We start from the raw sequence: 18,510 nt of genomic DNA on the forward strand, positions 1-18,510 counted from the left end.
GGAAAGTGTTGGATAGCGGAGGGATAAACATTACTAGTCCCACTCCAGTGAATGCAACTGTAGAGAAAGTGTTGGTTAGCATAGGGGTAAAAATTACTATTCCCACTCCAGTGAGTGCAACAGTAGGCAAAGTGTTGGATAGCGAAGGGTAATAATTTACTATTCACACTCCAGCTAGATCAACAATAGGGAAAGTGTTGGATAGCGGAGGGTAAAAAACGTACTATTCCCACTCCAGTGAGTGCAACAGTAGGGAAAGTGTTGGATAGCGAAGGGGAATAATTTACTATTCCCACTCCAGCTAATGCAACAGTAGGGAAAGTGTTGGATAGCGGAGGGAAATAATTTATTATTCCCACTCCAATGAGTGCAACAGTAGGGAAAGTGTTGGATAGCAGAGGGGAAAAAAATACTATTCCCACTCCAGCAAGTGCAACAGTAGTGAAAGTGTTGGATGGCGGAGGGATAAAAATTATTATTCCCTCTCCAGCGAGTGCAAGCGTAGGGAAAGTGTTGGATAGCGTAGGGATAACAATTACTATTCCCACTCCAGTGAGTGCAACAGTGGGAAAGTGTTGGATAGTGGAGGGCATTAATTTACTATTCCCACTCCAATGAGTGCAACAGTAGGGAAAGTGTTGGATAGCAGAGGGGAAAAAATACTATTCCCACACCAGCGAATGCAACAGTAGGGAAAGTGTTGGATAGCGGAGGGAAACAATTTATCATTCCCTCTCCAGAGAGTGCACCAGTAGGGAAAGTGTTAGATTGCGGAGGTGAATAATTTACTATTCCCACTCCAATGAGTGCAACAGTAGGGAAAGTGTTGGATAGCGGAGGATATAAAATTACTATTCCCACTCCAGTGAGAGCAACAGTAGGGAAAGTGTTGGATAGTGGAAGGAAAAAATACTATTCCCACTCCAGCGAGTGCAACAGTAGGGAAACTGTTGGATAGCATAGGGGTAAAAATTACTTTTCCCAATCCAGTGAGTGCAACAGTAGAGAAAGTGTTGGATAGCAGAGGGGTACAAATTACTATTATCACCACAATAAGTGCGACAGTAGGGAAAGTGTTGGATAGCTGAGGGTATTAATTTACTATTCCCACTCCAAAGAGTGCAACAGTAGGGAAAGTGTTGGATAGCATAGGGGTAAAAATTACTTTTCCCAATCCAGTGAGTGCAACAGTAGAGAAAGTGTTGGATAGTGGAGGGGAAAAATTTACTATTCCCACTCCATTGGGTGCAACAGTAGGGAAAGCTTTGGATAGCGGAGGGTAAAAATTACTATTTCCACTCCAGTGAGTGCAACAGTAGGGAAAGTGTTGGATAGGGGAGGGGAATAATTTACTATTCCCACTCCAGCGAGTGCAACAGTAGAGAAAGTGTTTGGATATCAGGGGATAAAATTACTATTCCCACTCCAGGGAGTGCAGCAGTAGGGAAAGTGTTAGATAGCGGAGGGGTACAAATTACTATTATCACCACAATAAGTGCAACAGTAGAGAAAGTGTTAGACAGCGTAGGGGTATAAATTACTATTCCCACTCCTGCAAATGCAACAGTAGTGAAAGTGTTGGATAGCAGAGGGAAAAAAATACTATTCCCACTCCGGGAAGTGCAACAGTAGGAAAAGTGTTGGATAGCGCAGGGATAAAAATTACTATTCATACTCCAGTGAGTGCAACAGTAGAGAAAGTGTTGGATAGCGGAGGCAAACATTTACTATTCCCACTCCAATGAGTGCAACAGTAGGTAAAGTGTTGGATAGCGGAAGGTAAAATTTACTATTCCCACTCCAGCGAGTGCAGCAGTAGGGAAAGTGTTGTAATGCGAAGGGGAATAATTTACTATTCTGACTCCAGTGAGTGCAACAGTACAGAAAGTGTTGGATAGCGGAGGGGAATAATTCACTATTCCCACTCCAATGAGTGCAACAGTAGGGAAAGTGTTGGATAGCGGAGGGACAAAATTACTATTCTCACTCAAGCGAGTGCAACAGTAGAGAAAGTGTTGGATAGCGGTGGGGAATAATTTACTATTCCCACTCCAGCGAGTGCAACAGTAGGGAAAGTGTTGGATCGAGTAGGGAAATAATTTACTATTCCCATTCAAATGAGTGCAACAGTAGGGAAAGTATTGGATAGCGGAGTGAAAAAAAATATTATTCCCACTCCAGCAAGTGCAACAGTAGGGAAAGTGTTGGATAGTGGAGGGATACACATTACTATTCCCACTCCAGTGAATGCAACTGTAGAGAAAGTGTTGGTTAGCATAGGGGTAAAAATTACTATTCCCACTCCAGTGAGTGCAACAGTAGGCAAAGTGTTGGATAGCGAAGGGTAATAATTTACTATTCCCACTGTAGCTAGATCAACAATAGGGAAAGTGTTGGATAGCGGAGGGTAAAAAATTACTATTCCCACTCCAGTGAGTGCAACAGTAGGGAAAGTGTTGGATAGCGAAGGGGAATAATTTACTATTCCCACTCCAGCTAATGCAACAGTAGGGAAAGTGTTGGATAGCGGAGGGGAAAGAATACTATTCCCACTCCAGCAAGTGAAACAGTAGTGAAAGTGTTGGATGGCGGAGGGATAAAAATTATTATTCCCACTCCAGCGAGAGCAAACGTAGGGAAAGTGTTGGATAGCGTAGGGATAACAATTACTATTCCCACTCCAGTGAGTGCAACAGTGGGAAAGTGTTAAATAGTGGAGGGCATTCATTTTCTATTCCCACTCCAATGAGTGCAACAGTAGGGAAAGTGTTGGATAGCAGAGGGGAAAAAATACTATTCCCACACCAGCGAATGCAACAGTAGGGAAAGTGTTGGATAGCGGAGGGAAATAATTTATCATTGCCTCTCCAGAGAGTGCACCAGTAGGGAAAGTGTTGGATAGCGGAGGATATAAAATTACTATTGCCACTCCAGTGAGAGCAACTGTAGGGAAAGTGTTTTATAGGGGAGGGGTAAACTGTAGGGAAAGAAATGGATTGTGGAAGGGGTAAAAATTACTATTCCCACTCCAGTGTGCGCAACAGTAGGGAAAGCGTTGGATAGCATAGGGGTAAAAAATACTATTCCCACTCCAGTGAGTGCAACAGTAGGACAAGTGATGGATAGCAGAGAGCAATAATTTACTATTCCCACTCCAATGAGAACAACAGTAGAGGAAGTGTTGGATAGCATAGGGGATAAAATTACTATTCCTACTCCAGGGAGTGCAACAGTAGGGAAAGTGTTGGATAGCGGAGGGGAAACATGTATTATTCCCACTCCATTGGGTGCAACAGTAGGGAAAGTGTTGAATAGCGGAGGGTAAAAAATTACTATTTCCACTCCAGTGAGTGCAACAGTAGGGAAAGTGTTGGATAGCGGAAGGAAAAAAATACTATTCCCACTCCAGCGAGTGCAGCAGTAGGGAAATTGTTGGATAGCGGAGGGTAAAAAATTACTTTTCCCAATCCAGTGAGTGCAACAGTAGAGAAAGTGTTGGATAGCCGAGGGGTACACATTACTATTATCACCACAATAAGTGCGACAGTAGGGAAAGTGTTGGGTAGCGGAGGGTATTAATTTACAATTCCCACTCCAAAGAGTGCAACAGTAGGGAAAGTGTTGGATAGTGGAGGGGAAAAATGTACTATTCCCACTCCATTGTGCGCAACAATAGGGAAAGTGTTGGATAGCGGAGGGTAAAAAATTACTATTTCCACTCCAGTGAGTGCAACAGCAGGAAAAGTGTTGGATAGGGGAGGGGAATAATTTACTATTCCCACTCCAGCGAGTGCAACAGTAGGGAAACTGGTGGATAGCAGGGGAATAATTTACTTTTCCCACTCCAATGAGTGCAACAGTAGAGAAAGTGTTTGGATAGCAGGGGATAAAATTACTATTCCCACTCCAGGGAGTGCAGCAGTAGGGAAAGTGTTAAATAGCGGAGGGGTGCAAATAACTATTATCACCACAATAAGTGCAACAGTAGGGAAAGTGTTAGACAGCGTAGGGGTATAAATTACTATTCCCACTCCTGCAAATGCAACAGTAGTGAAAGTGTTGGATAGCAGAGGAAAAAAAATACTATTCCCACTCCAGCAAGTGCAACAGTAGGAACAGTGTTGGATAGCGGAGGGATAACAATTACTATTCATACTCCAGTGAGTGCAACAGTAGGGAAAGTGTTGGATAGCATAGCGTTAATATTTACTATTCCCACTCCAGTGAGTGCAACAGTAGGGAAAGTGTTGGATAGCGGAGGCAAAAATGTACTATTCCCACTCCAATGAGTGCAACAGTAGGGAAAGTGTTGGATAGCGGAAGGTAAAATTTACTATTCCCACTCCAGCGAGTGCAGCAGTAGGGAAAGTGTTGGAAAGCGAAGGGGAATAATTTACTATTCTGACTCCAGTGAGTGCAACAGTACAGAAAGTGTTGGATAGCGGAGGGGAATAATTCACTATTCCCACTCCAATGAGTGCAACAGTAGGGAAAGTTTGGATAGCGGAGGGACAAAATTACAATTCTCACTCCAGCGAGTGCAACTGTAGAGAAAGTGTTGGATAGCGGTGGGGAATAATTTACTATTCCCACTCCAGCGAGTGCAACAGTAGGGAAAGTGTTGGATAGAGTAGGGAAATAATTTACTATTCCCATTCAAATGAGTGCAACAGTAGGGAAAGTTTTGGATAGCGGAGGGGAAAAAAATATTATTCCCACTCCAGCAAGTGCAACAGTAGGGAAAGTGTTGGATAGCGGAGGGATAAGCATTACTATTCCCACTCCAGTGAATGCAACTGTAGAGAAAGTGTTGGTTAGCATAGGGGTGAAAATTACTATTCCCACTCCAGTGAGTGCAACAGTAGGGAAAGTGTTGGACAGCGGAGGGAAATAATTTACTATTCCCACTCCAGCGAGGGCAACAGTAGTGAAAGTGTTGGATAGCGTAGGGGTAAACATTGCTATTCCCACTCCAGTGAGTGCAACAGTAGGGAAAGTGTTGGTTAGTGGAGGGGAATAATTTACAATTCCCACTTCAATGAGTTCAACAGTAGAGAAGGTGTAGGACAGCAAAGTGGATAAAATTACTATTCCCACTCTAGGGAATGCAACAGTAGGGAAAGTGTTGGATAGCTGAGGTGTACAAATTACTATTCCCACCCCAATGAGTGCAGCAGTAGTGAAAGGGTTAGATAGCAGAGGGTATTAATTTATTATTTCCAACCCTGCAAATACAACAGTAGGGGAAGTGTTTGAACAAAATTCAAATTTAAAAACAAACAAAATATCAACTACAATACAAAATATAACAAAAAAACCCAAAATAAAACATATATAAAAATATAAAAATGCAGCAAAAATCTAAAATCGACATAAAAATATATTTCTTTTAATTTAAGAAGAAATGTACAAAGAAATACATATTTTGTAATAGAAATTAATTTTAATTAAAAAAATATAAATTACATAAATGTAATATTTATTTTCCTACCCACTCCACAAAATTTACAGCACACAACTAAATTAAACAAAAAGGTGTACCTCCATAATTTACACAATTAATTATCAATAAAACAAATATTAATAATTATTAAACACATTTAAAAATGTAAAAAATAATGTACAAACCAAACGTTACAGCTATTGAACATAAATATCCAAACAAAATAAAAACTAAACAATTACCAAAAATATTTATCAATTAATAAATTAATATTAATGATCAAGTAATGATTAATTAATTTAAACTACATTACTTTCCACCCTCTACCCCAATAAACACCAAAACACACACCTAAACATATTTACACAATTTCCATAACTAATTCTACATTAATAAATAAGTATCAATTAACAACAAATCATTAATTAATTTAAAAACAATTACTTTCCACTGTTTACCAGTATAAACCCCACATTAGCATTAATTAGAAAATAATTAATCAATTATGAACACATTTACCACCCAGCATATTCCCCTATAAAGGTCACCACCAATTTCGTAAAACATGACACAATTTACATAATTTATTAACAAGTGTTTAATTAATTAATAACAATTAACATGCACAATATAAATAATTATTTATAAATTAATTCACACAATTACCACTATGAAATAAAATTAATTAAATATTATGTTAACAATATTAATAAATGTATTAACATTAAATCACTTCCCACCCTAGTTCCCATTCAACCCATAACCCACTGCTAGAAAAATAACACAATTAACATAATCACCAAGTCATTAATAATAAACAACCAGTTAATACATAATTAATAATAAATTAATTCCCACAATTAACAATATAAAATATAAAATAAATTAATAATAATTAATACAAAAGAAATCATAATTAATTTACTTCTCACCCTATTCCACTATAAACCCACAACCCTCTCCTACAAAAATAACACAATTAACATATTTATCAATTATTTAATCAATAAAAGTTAACAGCCAATTAATAATACATTAATTCCCACATTTAACACTATAAAATCAAAAAGGAGAGAGGAGAGGAGTTGGGCTAATGGCTAGGGCGCTCAACCTTGGACCTGGGGAACTGGGGAACTGGGTTAGAGTCTTGGTAATGACGCTGAACATCCTGTGATTCGGGGCAAATCACTTAATCTCCCTATGCCTTACAAATAATGAATGTGTGTCCTAATGTAACGTAACTGGTGCAATGTAAAGCGCTCTGATACCTGATTGGATTCGGGTCAAGTTCGCGCTATATAAAACTCTGAAAAGAAAAAATACTAATAAATAAAAATGAATATTCAATGTATTATAATTAAATTACTTCCCACCCTATTCCCCTATAAACCCATAACCCGCTACACAACTAAAATGCAAAATGTAATAAAAATAAAATTAATAACTTCTAAAAATGTAACACATATTAAAAAACAAATGCAATACTTAGACAAAAAATGTAAGCACATACATTTAAAATACATACTAAAATACATATCACTATCTAAAAAACCCCAATATTTTTTACAACTATGGGGCCGATTCCGATCCTGGAAAAATATTCCCCGTACGAATCGTATCTGGATTTTTTACCGTACGAATCGTACAAGTCCCGTACAAACTGGCAAGTACAATTCGTATGTGAAAAAGTCCATACGAATCGCATTGGGTAAGTTCCCCGACACGTCCTCGGGTCGGAAAAGGTGTCCGACATGTCCCCGGACATTTATGGTGCCGATCACGATCCGGCAAAAACCGGGTACGAACCGTCGGACGGAGCATATTCTCCGTCCGACGCGTACCCGGTCGTCAAAATTTACAAACAAGGAATTACGATTCGCACGGAACACCATTTCCGTACGATTCGTAAAAAAGCCCGACCGAACAAAAAAAACCTACCAATGCGATCCGGGAAAGCGCCGACCTGACGTCGGGACGCTCGCAGCCTGCCATTCACGAACCAGGAATCACGATTCGCACCGACGTCATCCCGCACGGTGAATATTTTCGGCTGCCAAAAACTGCCGGGAAATCAGGACGACGCGAACAAGGACCACCAGTACGCGACGGACAGGCAGGACGACGCGAACAAGGAGGACCAGTACGCGACAGGACAACGCGATCAAGGAGTACCAGTACACGACGGATACACAGGACGACGCGATCAAGGAGGACCAGTACGCGACGGACACACAGGACGACGCAAACAAGGAGGACCCGTACGCGACGGACAGACATGGACCCGAACCTACGTGTCATCCCGGCCCTCATAGCAGTCCACCTCCTCTACAGGTTACGACGCAGACACCGCAGAAGGTCAGAATAACTAAGGGAGGGGGGAAAGTGGGGTGGGGTGGGGGTGGCAGGACCAGGGCAGGCCACAAAACCCCCACCAAAGTCACACACCACACATGCCCAGGACATACCTGACACCCATGCCCTGGTCACTACGAGGGGGTGGGGGCGTGTCCAGCTAAGCCAGCGACCGCCACAACGGAAGTCCGTCACCACGCGAACCGGCAACACAACCAGACCGGTACGTCCCGTACCCACGCCTGAAGAGCGTGGGTACGAGACGTACCACGCCCACACCCACGTCACCCCAACAATGGCGGGACGGATCGTACCCACGTGGCAAAGGCCTGGGTACGGCCCGCACAAGCATCACATAGCGTGGGGACGGATATGTATGGACCCTACCCCCACCCGCGTACGTATGGAGCGTACCCCCACCCCACCAGTGTAAGTACGACTCGTACCCTCACCCCGTATGCATGGAGCGTACCCCAACCCCACCAGTGTAAGTACGACTCGTACCCTCACCCCGTATGCACGGAGCGTACCCCCACCCCAACAGTGTAAGTACGACTCGTACCCTCACCCCGTATGCACGGAGCGTACCCCCACCCCAACAGTGTAAGTACGACTCGTACCCTCACCCGCGGACGTACGGACCGTACCCCCACCCCCACCAGTGTAAGTACGACACGTACCCCCACCCCCGTAGGCATGGAGCCCACCCCCACCCCACCAGTGTAAGTACGACTCGTACCCTCACCCTGTATGCACGGAGCCCACCCCCACCCCACCAGTGTAAGTGTGACTCGTACCCTCACCCCGTATGCACGGAGCGTACCCCCACCCCACCAGTGTAAGTACGACTCGTACCCTCACCCCGTATGCACGGAGCCCACCCCCACCCCACCAGTGTAAGTACGACTCGTACCCTCACCCCGTATGCACGGAGCGTACACCCACCCCACCAGTGTAAGTACGACTCGTACCCTCACCCCGTATGCATGGAGCGTACCCCCACCCCACCAGTGTAAGTACGACTCGTACCCTCACCCCGTATGCACGGAGCGTACCCCCACCCCAACAGTGTAAGTACGACTCGTACCCTCACCCGCGGACGTACGGACCATACCCCCACCCCCACCAGTGTAAGTACGACACGTACCCCCACCCCCGTAGGCATGGAGCCCACCCCCACCCCACCAGTGTAAGTACGACTCGTACCCTCACCCGCGGACGTACGGACCGTACCCCCACCCCCACCAGTGTAAGTACGACACGTACCTCCACCCCCGTATGCATGGAGCATACCCCCACCCCACCAGTGTAAGTACGACTCGTACCCTCACCTCGAATGCATGGAGCGTACCCCCACCGTGTATGTTCCAAGCGTACATATCCAGAAATAGGAGGTGTGTGTGCAGAGTCCTCCCAGCAGTGCCCTGAGACAGGAGGGGTGGGTGCCTAACACTCCCAGCAGTGCCCTGAGACAGGAGGGGTGGGTGCAGAGTCCTCCCAGCAGTGCCCTGAGACAGGAGGGGTGGGTGCAGAGTCCTCCCAGCAGTGCCCTGACACAGGAGGGGTGGGTGCCTAACACTCCCAGCAGTGCCCAGTCACAAGAGAAGTGGGTGCAGAGTCCTCCCAGCAGTGCCCTGAGACAGGAGGGGTGGGTGCCTAACACTCCCAGCAGTGCCCAGTCACAAGAGAAGTGGGTGCAGAGTCCTCCCAGCAGTGCCCTGAGACAGGAGGGGTGGGTGCAGAGTCCTCCCAGCAGTGCCCTGACACAGGAGGGGTGGGTGCCTAACACTCCCAGCAGTGCCCAGTCACAAGAGAAGTGGGTGCAGAGTCCTCCCAGCAGTGCCCTGAGACAGGAGGGGTGGGTGCCTAACACTCCCAGCAGTGCCCAGTCACAAGAGAAGTGGGTGCAGAGTCCTCCAAGCAGTGCCCTGAGACAGGAGGGGTGGGTGCAGAGTCCTCCCAGCAGTGCCCTGACACAGGAGGGGTGGGTGCCTAACACTCCCAGCAGTGCCCAGTCACAAGAGAAGTGGGTGCAGAGTCCTCCCAGCAGTGCCCTGAGACAGGAGGGGTGGGTGCCTAACACTCCCAGCAGTGCCCAGTCACAAGAGAAGTGGGTGCAGAGTCCTCCCAGCAGTGCCCTGAGACAGGAGGGGTGGGTGCAGAGTCCTCCCAGCAGTGCCCTGACACAGGAGGGGTGGGTGCCTAACACTCCCAGCAGTGCCCAGTCACAAGAGAAGTGGGTGCAGAGTCCTCCCAGCAGTGCCCTGAGACAGGAGGGGTGGGTGCCTAACACTCCCAGCAGTGCCCAGTCACAAGAGAAGTGGGTGCAGAGTCCTCCCAGCAGTGCCCTGAGACAGGAGGGGTGGGTGCTTAACACTCCCAGCAGTGCCCTGAGACAGAAGGGGTGGGTGCAGAGTCCTCCCAGCAGTGCCCTGAGACAGGAGGGGTGGGTGCCTAACACTCCCAGCAGTGCCCTGAGACAGGAGGGGTGGGTGCAGAGTCCTCCCAGCAGTGCCCTGAGACAGGAGGGGTGTAACACATGTGTGTGAGGCTGGAAGTACACACATGCATACTGCCTACAAGGGAACATGTCCCCATGAACTCATGTCAACAGACTCCATACACATGTACAGTGATCACCAAGGATGCCACGAATGTTGCAGGTGGAGACAAGGCCCTGCATGCATGGCAAAAGTAGAAGGGCTCCGTCACACACACAGCTCATGTAGACACAGCTCTGCTCTAAATATTGGGAACACCCTGCAGGGAAGATATCAGGGTACACAGAGGGAGGAATACACCCTGGGACAATTGCACCATGCAGTAACTGCTTACATGAACACAGAAAGTTAGCTAACACCTTGTGATGGCACACAGATCCCAGGGTCCCCCCAATGAGCAGCCCACTACTACATTTCCCACACACCCAACACATAAACACCACCCAAAACCATGTAGCAGCCCCACCAACACCAATACCAGCATAGCAGTAGTGTCAGAATGAAAAAAAAAGTAAAGCTTTATTCAGCATGATCACAGTGTCCGTGGATCGCAGGCAGTTCAATATTCACAAAGCCCATAGGGCAGTCAATAAGTCTCAGCTGGATGGGGGACACAGTGGGATGCGTGTCCCCTAGCTTGCCCGCACAGTTACATGCCGTCGTCTTCCACAGGGGTGAGGGCATCAGGGGGGGGGGGAGCACCAGGCACCGCAGGGACATCAGGGCAAAGTGTAGGCATTGTGGGTGCAGGGATGGAGGACTCCACCACAGGGGGTGGGGCAGGGCCAAAGGCGGAGGCCAGGATGGCACTACACACCTTTGCAAGGTCCTCCAGGGAGTCCCCTGCACCCGAAGGATCCACAGGCCCCAAGGAGGGGGGGGGGTCAGAGGGATGGGTCGCAGCGCCACTGTGGGAGGGTGTAGACAGGGGTAGGGAATCAAGCACCCTGACCGGGGACCTCCTTGACCGCTTGCGGTGTGGTGTCACTGTGGGGCTCAGGGACAGAGCGGCCATGAAGGAGTCTTTGGGGGAGAGGTGGCCAGGAGAGCTGAGGGGAGGGGATTTGGAGGGAGTGGACTGGGTGGAATGCGGACTCCCACTCTGGCTGCGTGTCACACGTTTGCCCCCCGACCCAGTGGGTGTGCCTACCTCACCCTGTGTGTGCGTGTCAGGAGGAGTGCGGTGGACCTTCCCTGCTGGTGTGGTGCCTGTGTCTGTTGATGTGGGTGCATGCCGACGTCTGGGTGTACGTGGGACAGGCATGGGAGTGGGAAGTGTGGATGGGGCAGGGGTAGGTGGTGGGAGGTCGCGCTGCAGGAGACCCACTGCTGCAGTCAGTGTCGAGTCTATCGACCGAAGCAAGCTGCGTTGGTCAGCCTGCGATGAATGAATGCCCTCCAAGTATGCCTCGATGTTGTTGAGGGTCTGGCCGTGGGCATGGAGGACATTAAGGATCGCAGCCTGACCAACCTGCAGCTGCCGCTGGATGTCCACAGACTCGGCATGGGCGGCAGCAGTGGAGACAGGGGCAGGGGGTGCGGTGCCTGGCATGAAGGAGACATGCGGTGACCGGGCACGCTGGGAAGGGACACGAGCAAGTGGGAGGCGGCTGATGGGAACGGAGGGGGCGGTGCGAGGTGTTGTTCCGCTGTCAGCTGCTGGTGCAGCCTCCGCCCACTCGGAGACATCCTCCTCGGACCTGTCAGCTTCGTATTCTGACGTGCCAGTCGACAGGTCCTCGGCCACACTCTCCTCCGCCTCTGTCCCACTCGATGTGCCAGCCTCGATGTCACGGCTGGCACTGGTGCTCGGTCCCTCCGCCTGGTCTGTGTCCATGTCTCCCTCTGTGTCCCACGACGATGCTGTGGGCAGGGTGGAGAGACAGAAAGTAATCAGACACCTGTACACATCTGTCACATGAGTCCAATCTACATAGGTTACATTGCATAGCCTGAAAAGGAAGATCCCTAACATCTACTAAACAAGGTACCGATGTAGGGCATGAAACACACAGTTGGTTGAGCCACCATGCCACTGAAATACCATGGAGAGCATGAGACAATAGCAAATGACAGGAAACGGAGTCTGACATAGCACCCAGGCCCTGGGGACAATCCAGCACTGCATCTGCACCACACAGCGTTGGCGAAAATAGGGATGACCTGGGACCATATCCATGAACTTGAGACACATGCTGCATAGGTAATGCTGAAAACATGCCCAACATGACTGGGTCACTGCACCTTGAGTGTATGTCCAGACAAACATCACACACTGCCCAGACCCAGCAAGTAGAAATCAGGATTTGACATATAGGCTTTGCCCGCCCCAACCACCCCCTACACGAGGCAAATTGTTGAGACACAGGTGGCACCAACATCTCATAGTCTGGGTGATAAACACAGGGGCAGGCAAAATGCAAGATTGGACGCCAAACACCCAAGGTGCGCCTGTACAAATAATGAGGTACCAGTGCCCATCCTCAGATGAGTATAACAAGACACACAGGCACTGGCAACTGTGAGTATGAAGAAGGACATTCAGGTCAGGCTGCACAGTGGACACCTGTACTAAATTTCACGTCTATATACATGGTGCCAGGGGACAATGGCACAGAGCACAACCTACGCTGTAGACACTGAGAGTGTCCACGTTTTTGGATGACACATACAACACCGAGGAAAAGGTGCCCCAGGGGACAGTAGTGGCCACACAACTCCATGCTCCTGAATGGTAATGACTGCAACACACGCCACCATCCCTGCACTATGCGTATCGCACACTCATGCACATCATGTCACAAGCCACTACATAGGACATGCGCGCTGTAAGGCATGACACTTGAGAGACTAACTCCCATGTCTGGACTCAGCATCAGTGCCAACTGACATGGAACCCACATGCAGTGAACTGGACAGGGCACAGGCAAGGTCCCAAAACCTGTTACACACCACCCCCACACATGATGCTACAGGCATAGTTCTCGTGGACAAAGCGCCAGCCTACATTACCTTGTGAAGGAGTGACCACACACAGACCAGGGAACACATTGCATGGAGGGGAAGGGTGGCAGGAGCGCTGCGCTATACTGGGGCAAACTGGATCTGCACAGCACCTTTAAACCCTGGCAGTGAATTCATGCTACTGTGCCCTTACAAATGCCGGTGACACACATGTACCTACCCCCTTCCGGCTGCTGCATCTCCTGTAAGCGCCTCTCCAAGTCTGGAAAGACCACCGGCAGCACACGCCTGTGGAGGTGGCTCAGACGGCGGCGCCTGCGGTTCTTGTGGCTCACAGGTGAGTCCCCCAGCAGGACCCGTGCGATCCTCCGCGTCCAGCACCGGATATCCTGCCAGCGTTTCCTCACCTGGGACAGGCTCCGCCTCCGACCATCCACACCCCTCACGGCACTGACGGCGGTCAGCCAGATCTGCTCCTTGGCAGTGGCGCCTACCTGTGAGGAAGAACAAGTGACACCACATCAATACACCAGCCACATGTCACAGAGAGACATATGAGGAAAAATTAGCTGGTTACAACAAGGCATGTCATGCAGCCAATGCATTGCACCTTTGTCATGGGGACATGATCCTCTGGGGAGGGAAGAAGCAGTACGTGCCATTGTAGGTACACAGGTGGGATGATGGCAATGTCACAATCAATGATCAAGGCTCACACTGTGCATCACACCCACCCCTCCTGTCTCAGGGCACTGCTGGGAGTGTTAGGCACCCACCTCTCCTGTCTCAGGGCACTGCTGGGAGGACTCAGCACCCACCCCTCCTGTCTCAGAGCACTGCTGGGAGGACTCAGCACCCACCCCTCCTGTCTCAGGGCACTGCTGGGAGGACTCAGCACCCACCCCTCCTGTCTCAGGGCACTGCTGGGAGGACTCAGCACCCACCCCTCCTGTCTCAGGGCACTGCTGGGAGGACTCAGCACCCACCCCTCCTGTCTCAGGGCACTGCTGGGAGTGTTAGGCACCCACCCCTCCTGTCTCAGGGCACTGCTGGGAGGACTCTGCACCCACCCCTCCTGTCTCAGGGCACTGCTGGGAGGACTCTGCACACACACCTCCTGTGTCTGGCCAGCACCTCAAAGCAGTCACATGCCACAGGCCACTGACGCCACCTCAGCAGAGTACACAGACACAGGACATTCACCTGGCATTGCCAAATGCAGATACAAACCTCACTGCACATGTGCCACTAGATCGGGGGGGCTCACAGGTGTGGGGCTGGCTCTGCACGTCAGACACACAGCACTGCTCCCTGCTCACATGAGATGTGCAGGGCATATCCAGGCCTCATGCATCTGGGGTGGTCCACTACACATATGCACCCACACAAATGACATTGGACTTACACACACAGATGTCCATGGGACGAACACATCATGTGGACACTCTCAGCATAGGTACAGTGGACAAACACACATCTGTAGGTACAGTCACCTGTCACACTGGGATAACCACAGAATCACAGGAGGACTGTAGTAGCTCCATACCCTGGAGGATTAGACAGGCACAATGTGTAATGCCTCATGCAGTGAATGTCACAGTAAACACAATGCAAGTGAGGAGAGCAGACATGCACCACAGCATGCTCTGGCTAGGAGACATCAGGCACCCCCCCCCGGGACCCCCCTACAGTACATAGCATGTGTGTCACACCAGGACACAATGCCAGAAGTCACAGTCACAACAAAGGGACAGTCTGTGCCAGTGGCCTATTCACTCACCTGATACCCTGGTCGCCCATACAGAAGGGGGTACTGTGGGAGGATCACATCCAGCAATGCCAGGTTCTCCTCCAGGGTGAATGGCTGTGACCTCTCCACAGCCCTTGACATGGTTCCAGGGAATCAGTAGCAGCAGCTGGGTCGACGAATTCAAAGATGTGCAGGCAAGTTCTCCCTCATGGGACCTGGCTGCCTTATATCTGCCTTTCTGCCCTGTCTCATGCACAGGAGTACAGAGTGATTGGTCACTCACATTTGCATCCTATGTGTCCTCCAATCCCTTCAAACCTAGCAGTCTGTGGGTTCTCTATCAGTTTCATTCTCCTGCATGATGTCAGCCCCACAAACACATTGCAACAAAGTAGATTAATTCCAACTGACTTCTGCTGTGCACCTTCCAGAACAAATTCAAATTTTGAACTTGGTCTCCATGACAACCAGCATGCATGTAGGCCTTAATACTTGTCCCTCATGTGTCCCCTATGTAATTTGGAGCTTCAGACACACAGGTACGGTGCGTTCCGGGGCCCTAGGGCACCCCAAATGCCTTGCAACGGGCCGTACACGCGTGCCTACGTTTACTATCACTATGGGTGTCCTCGCGTATGCGTACACGTTGTGATAGGGAGCGTACAGGCGCGTGTACGGCCCGTACCACTATGGGTGTTCTTGCGTATGCGTAGTCGTAGTGGTACGGGCCGTACACATGCCTGTACGCTCACTATCACAACGTGTACGCATACGCGAGGACACCCATAGTGATAGGGAGCGTACAGGCGTGTGTACGGCCCGTACCACTACGAGTACGCATACGCGAGGCCACCCATAGTGATAGGGAGCGTACAGGCGTGTGTACGGCCCGTACCACTATGGGTGGCCTCGCGTATGTGTACTCGTAGTGGTACGGGCCGTACACACGCCTGTACGCTCGCCATCACGATGGGTGTCCTCGCGTATGCGTACTCGTAGTGATAGGGAGTGTACAGGCGTGTGTACGGCCTGTACCACTACGAGTACGCATACGCGAGGCCACCCATAGTGGTACGGGCCGTACACACGCCTGTACGCTCCCTATCACAACGTGTACGCATACGCGAGGACACCCATAGTGATAGGGAGCGTACAGGCGTGTGTACGGCCCGTACCACTATGGGTGTTCTTGCGTATGCGTAGTCGTAGTGGTACGGGCCATACACATGCCTGTACGCTCGCCATCACGATGGGTACACATACGGCAGCACTCCCATAGTGATATGGGAACGTACACAGGCCCTCTTGGCAGCAGTACAGCGGTTTTCACACATCACAGTGGTGACAGGCGGCACACAGGTAGGGATAGGGCGGACATACTTGTACATGGATGGACATACTTGTCCATTAATTGACATCGAGGCATCGTCTGTGCATCACTACATGTGTGGGGCACAGGTGTGACGGCCTGTGATGTGGAACATTACTCCTGAGTCGAGAAGGCACCAGATGTATGATGAGATGTGTACAGATGTACTGTGTGATGGTGCGATGTGTGCCAGGCATGCCCTTGACTCCTTTGACATGTGTGCATGTCGTACTGCGCACTTGGGGTGAGCGTCACTGGCATGGCACGGACAACAACACACGGAAGTGTCCCCTGATGCCCGGTACAGGGGTTATGACACCTGACTTGTCACTACCCACGGTGCACAATGTGACTATGTCATGTATGTGTGGGGGCTTCCCATCAGGTTGATGTTGGAGCACCCTCAAAAGCTGCAGCCGTTGCAGCAACCAACATGTGTCTGTGTGTAGTTTGTCATTGCACACTGTTCCGCACACCATGCCACATGTGGGATCGGATGTGAGGTGCACATGTATGCATGGGACACGGAGTAGCGTGACAAGGACATGTCAGCATCCTCACAAGGAATGTGTGGTGAGTCAAGACATGTGCACCTTCATGGCAAGGTGTGTGGGCTGTCCTAGTGTAATGTCATGTGACCTGTGGCTCCAGTGTTCCGCTACCAGTCTCTGCAATCGGCATCCTACTGTGGTAAATAAAAATTCCTTTACCGGGACTGAATTTGATACATAATCATAATAAAATAGCTCAGTAAAATGAGAGGCAGAATCCGTGATATTAGAGTTTCTGAATGGGCTTTATTCCAATAATCGATTATAATCGGATGCTTCAAGTTCCATCACCACGGGGTTCAGGAAGTGAAGTACATACTTTATTGACAAGAAGTAACTTTTATAGTACATACGTTATAATGAAGCAAATACAGTAGGCGTAATAATTGATAAGGAACTTGACGTGGTACCTGCGTAACCGAAAATGGGTGTTTACAAGGGGTAAAAAGACACATGATTGGTTATGATATCATGCATAGGTGGATCTATAAGATAATACTTGACATAGATGCGCGCGCAGCAGCATGACGTGTAATTGACGTGTAACTAGGGGGTGAAGGGAACTTGACATTAGCTCTACATGTGGAGACGAAAAGTCTGGGGGTCAGATCAACCTAATCCCAAATCATATCTAACATCCTATGTTTAAAGAACTATGTTATCCATAAAGAAGGACTCTCGGACAGAATCTATTCTATACTGACTGTGCGTGTGTGTACAAGCGTCTAAGTGTCTACACTGAATGCGAGAGGATGGGAATATTCCATGGTGACAGGGCTATGAATTACTTGCATGAGGGCAGAGAAAACCGGGCCTTTTGCTTGGTAACTGGAGGAATGTTTACTTAAGCTACTAGGCAGGAATGCATCGGCTGAGGGGGAAGCAGATAATTCGAAGGTGAAATACAGCTCTTGGCAGAGAATAGGCTGATGTCAGGCTTCGTGGGCCGCGCAGAGAATGAGACAGAGTTCATGGTCACAGATGCAGGCTCAGACTGGAGCTTTCAGAGGCAGAAGGCAAAAGGAGTTTGATGACAGAATCAGGGCCTACTTGCCTTGGACTGTAAAATGGCATAAGTGAACCATATGAAGCCGGTGGCCTCTCATATTTGGGAATGGAATATCCGACATATTCATGGCGGATCTGACAGAGGACATGTTGACGGTGGACACACATGTATTTGCGTCTTCATAACTGGAACTGGAGGGAACATACATGTACTTGTGACATGCACATAGAACCGTTGGGGTCCAAGATAGGGGACATAACTGACCAGGAAAATCCACATTTCCACATTCCCTCCTTGTCCCCCTACTTGCCCTTCAAGAGATATCGATCTTCATCAATCCATCGATCTGTTCACATAGCATCATTTGTTCTTCTTTCTTCTTCCGGGATCTTGAATGAAATCTTGGTGGTGGAATACACGATGTGGCACACAGACCACAAATCGCTGGTCCACATTGTAGACATAGACAGCAACTGAATAGTATGAGAAAGCCAATACCTAGGAAGGATAAAACTCTCCATCCCCAGGCTGATATCACACTCCAAAACCAACTGGACCAAGTCCAAGTGCC

Source organism: Triturus cristatus, chromosome 2_2 (assembly GCF_964204655.1).
Source record: "Triturus cristatus chromosome 2_2, aTriCri1.1, whole genome shotgun sequence".
NCBI lineage: Eukaryota > Metazoa > Chordata > Amphibia > Caudata > Salamandridae > Triturus > Triturus cristatus.